This window comes from Octopus bimaculoides, chromosome 26 (genome assembly GCF_046866305.1).
Source record: "Octopus bimaculoides isolate indiv1 chromosome 26, ASM4686630v1, whole genome shotgun sequence".
Lineage (NCBI taxonomy): Eukaryota > Metazoa > Mollusca > Cephalopoda > Octopoda > Octopodidae > Octopus > Octopus bimaculoides.
Genome location: NC_142953.1, coordinates 11,217,300 through 11,222,299, shown reverse-complemented (window position 1 = coordinate 11,222,299; position 5,000 = coordinate 11,217,300). Strand labels below are relative to the sequence as shown.

At 35.3% G+C, this 5,000-nt stretch overlaps 1 protein-coding gene across 2 annotated transcripts in view; it reads right to left on the bottom strand.

The window, feature by feature from the left end:
• Nucleotides 1-5,000, bottom strand: part of LOC106881685 (uncharacterized) — a 580,809-nt gene that overhangs the window by 258,796 nt on the left and 317,013 nt on the right. The gene's annotated exons all lie outside the window — the stretch shown is intronic.

Below are 5,000 nucleotides of genomic sequence, written 5' to 3'. Positions count from 1 at the left end.
GGAGCAGTGTGATGTGGAAAAAAGAAAAAGAGAGAATGAAATAAGAAAAGAAAGTGAGAAATGTGACAATTTGATTGCACCATGGTGTAATGTTCTTAGTATAAGTATATATAAATTCACACACACACACACACACACTATACATGTATGAGAAGGAAGATAGAAGGAAAATATAACACAATGAAACTGACTTAAAGCAGAGAGAAAAGAAAACTAGAAACAGTGTAGTGGGAAGCGGTAGATGCTAGAGGGATATGTCTTTGCAATGAGTGGTATTGAAGAATGTAACTAATTTGATAAAAAGGTTATGTGCAGATCAAGAGACAGTGGAAAACAGAGTACTGGAAAGTAAAGGTCGGTGATAAAATGCATAGAAGGAAGGAGAAATAGGAGTGAAAATAAGGAGAAAATTTCAGTAAAAAGAATTTAATTTTATACATATATACATTGAAAAATTGAATTAGGAAAATAAAACGGAAAATGAATAAAGCTGAAAATGAGAAAAAGTTCACAATAAAAGGAAAATAAAACTAAATAGAATATAATCTGATAAAATGAAAGTGGAAATGTTTATAATGGACAACAGACAAAAGCAAGTCATTTTGTCGATATTAGGTCAAAACACTCAAAAATGGACACAATATTATGTTATCTCATGTAACAAAGAGAAAGCAATTTTATCTACTAAAAATCCTTTGTCATCACATACAAGAGAGTTTCCAAATAATCAGATAATTTCAAAGAATTCCAGAAATATCAAAGGATTTCATTCAATGAAATGCTCTCTACATTGTGTGAAAGATTTTTGGCAATGATATTCCAAGACCAGCCCATTTCTTGAATTTAACAAATTGACAGGGGATGTCGAAAAGGAAGAATTTCTTATAGATACATAACTGCAGGCTGGAAGAAGTCTTATGGCAGGACCCGCACCCAATGGCTGGATGTGACTGAGGAAGATCTCCAGGGGCTTGACTTCACCTTGGAGGATGCAGATGGGGCTGGTATGAGACTGTCAGCAATGGAGAGCACCGGTAGACTTGTTCAGCTCTACATATGATCACACCTCTGGGACCACTAACTCAGAATGACCCCAGCCCCATCAAGCAAGAGCATGAAGCCAACCAGCCACATAGATGACATGACTACAATCATCCAGATTATGGGTTCGCAAATTCTACTACTAACCACACAACTGCAAAATTTGCCTTCATTAACATGCCAAGTGCATTGGAAAGCGGATGTTAAACGATGATGATGATATATATATATATATATATATATATATATATATATAGATAGTACCGGGGTAGATAAAGCAATTAAGAGTATGAAGACCGGGAAAGCCCCCGGCCCATCAGGAATCACTGCAGAAATGCTCAAAATATCTGGCAGTGTTGGCTATAGCCTAGTCACCCGTATTACGAACCAGGTGATACACGAAGGAGTCATACCCAATGACTGGTGTAGCAGCATCATAGTCAACTGCTACAAAGGTAAAGGTGACGCTTTAGATACAAATAATTACAGAGGCATCAAGCTGTTAGATCAGGTTATGAAAGTTACAGAGAGGGTCATAGCCCAACTAATTAGGGAGCGAATCAATTTAGATGAGATGCAGTTTGGGTTCGTGCCAGGTAAAAGCACTACTGATGCCTTATTTCTAGTGAGACAGCTGCAGGAGAAATACCTAGCTAAGGATAAACCTCTGTACCTGGCTTTCGTTGACATGGAGAAAGCCTTTGACAGGGTCCCCCGATCCCTTATCTGGTGGTCAATGAGGAAACTTGGGATAGAAGAATGGTTAGTGAGAGCTGTGCGAGCCATGTACAGAGATGCTGCCAGTAAGGTGAGGATTGGAAATGAGTACAGCAATGAATTCCGGGTAGAGGTAGGGGTCCACCAAGGTTCCGACCTCAGCCCCCTCTTATTTATCATAGTCCTCCAGGCAATCACAGAGGAGTTCAAGACAGGTTGCCCCTGGGAGCTCCTCTATGCTGATGACCTTGCCCTAATTGCGGAGTCACTATCAGAACTAGAGGAGAAGTTTCAGGTGTGGAAGCAAGGTCTAGAATTGAAGGGCCTTAGAGTCAACCCAGCTAAAACCAAAATCCTAATAAGTAGGAAGGTAGATAAAACACAAACTCCTTCAGGTAGATGGCCCTGCTCAGTATGTAGTAAAGGAGTAGGTAGTAACTCTATAAGATGTACCCGGTGCAAGCTATGGACACATAAGAGGTGCAGCAACATCAAAGGCAGGTTAACTAGCAAGTTAGTTTTTGTTTGTGGCAGATGTTCAGGTGCAATAAAGACTGTAAATAAACAGGAAACAACTTCTATCTCATTCCAGGGTGAAAAACTAGAGGTAGTCGATAGCTTCCGCTATCTGGGCGACCAAGTTAGTAGTGGGGGTGGGTGCGCTGAAAGTGTAGCTGCTAGAATAAGAATAGCCTGGGCAAAGTTTAGAGAGCTCTTACCCCTGCTGGCGACAAAGGGACTCTCACTCAGAGTAAAAGGCAGACTGTATGACACATGCGTACGAACAGCCATGCTACATGGCAGTGAAACATGGGCTGTAACTGCTGAGGACATACGTAAGCTCGCAAGGAATGAAGCCAGTATGCTCCGTTGGATGTGTAATGTCAATGTGAATACCCGTCAGAGTGTAAGTATCTTGAGAGAAAAGCTGAACATTAGAAGCATCAGTTGTGGTGTGCAAGAGAGACGATTGCGCTGGTATGGACATGTGGTGAGAATGGATGAGGATAGCTGCGTGAAAAAGTGCCACACCCTAACAGTTGAGGGAACCCATGGAAGAGGTAGGCTCAGGAAGACCTGGGCTGAGGTGGTGAGGTAAGACCTTCGTACATTGGGCCTCACCGAGGCGATGACTACTGACCGAGACCTTTGGAAATGTGGTGTGTGTGAGAAGACCCGGCAAGCCAAGTAAGATCGTTGCCAGTGCCCCTGGACTGGCTCTTGTGCGGGTGGCACATGAGATGCACCATTTTGAGCGTGGAAAGCGGACGTTAAACGATGATGATGATGATGATATATATATATATATGTATATATATATATATATATATGTATATATATATATATATATATATGTATATATATATATATATATATATATATATATATATATATTTATTACAAATTAAAAGGGTAAAGATTTATCAATTTATTAATTTATTAATAAATCAACAATTAATAATTTTTACCAAGCCCTTCGGTATGTAAGCACCATTATCGGTGAAGAACTTATTTAAAAGTTCCCATACATTTATTAACATAATTAAGGGATCAGCAAGCATTTGCTTCACCATATACCGAAGTTCAGAAATAGCAGCTAAAAAAGCTGAGACTCCAACAGATAGTGAGTTACAAGTAATGCTATCTGTTGGAGTTTCAGCTTTTTTAGCTGTTATTTCTGAACTTCGGTATATGGTGAAGCAAATGCTTGCTGATCCCTTAATTATGTTTATAAATATATATATATATATATATATATATATATATATATATATATATATATATATGTATATATATAATAATATTAGGGACAAAATCCAAAATTACAGGTAAAAACTCAATTAAAATCAATTTATAAAAAATTAAAATTAAATTGAGCTTTATAGATAAAATATATATAAAAATATATAGTTTTAGGGAAAATAACCAAGTTTCAAGAACTCATCGATGAAAATCCACTATCACATATAGAAAAATTAATAATTAAAAGCACAATAAATGAGTATAATATAAAGTAAAGTAAATATCATAAGATAAATAAAATAAAAAGATTACACGTGTTTCATAACTAATTTTCAAATAGAAAGGAAATTTAAATTGATTAAAATCAATTGAAATTATCGAAACAAATTTATATATATATATATATATGTCATTTCTATTATGCAAGAGTGTCGTAAGTCCAAAGCATTTCTTTTTCAGAAAACATAAAAATTGTTTCACCATTCTATAGCAAAATTTTTGATATCTTGGCATCTGAAGCAGCTGGAGATATGATAGTTTGACTAAAAGAACCAGCTGTTGCAAGCAAAAATAGATATTGAAAAAAAATGCATTTGGCCAAAATTGGACATACAATAGTTTAACATAATAGTAACGATATATGTAGGTATATATATATATATATATATATATATATATATATATATATATATATATATATATATATATACATACACCCATACATACAAATATATATACTTACACACACACACACTACAATAATTTATGCAAGTATTGGTAGAAGTATACCGAACCTAATATTTCTCAGGAAATAAAATAAATAAATATGATTTTGAATTTATTGCCAATCGATTGAAAACAGCCAGACCAGATACGTTATATGTCTATATATATTATTTCTAGACAAAATACACCTTTGCGGGTGGCTTTCGTACATACTACAAACAACATTTGGGTAGTTATAGCTTAGCTATGAACTGGTGCAATTATGACACCATAAATCAGTACACAAACTAATAATTGCCGTTCACTATCAAAATAAATTCTCTTTGGCGTATATTAAATCCTACAATTATACATACATATACATATATATACATATACATATATATACATATGTACACACACACATATATATATATTTATACATGCACACACATAATGTGTCTAGAAATATATAAATGTTTGCTTTTATATGTCGTTATATAAAAATCAAACATCAATTGGAGGGTCACTCAACTTAAGTAGAGTATTACATTTATTTCACGAAGTAAAGGCTGATAGTGACTTTGAAGTTTCACATTACATATAAAGACAAGTACTTAAATGGAGGGATCACTCAACATTTTACCATACTTTTTTATTTGTTTCAATCATCAGACTGCAGCAATGGGGTTTAGGAGGTCAAATCGACCACAAGACTTATTTTCTTTCAGTCTGGTACATCGAAAATTCCTTTCAATTGCTGACCCACTTAATTGGCAAGACATAAACAAACC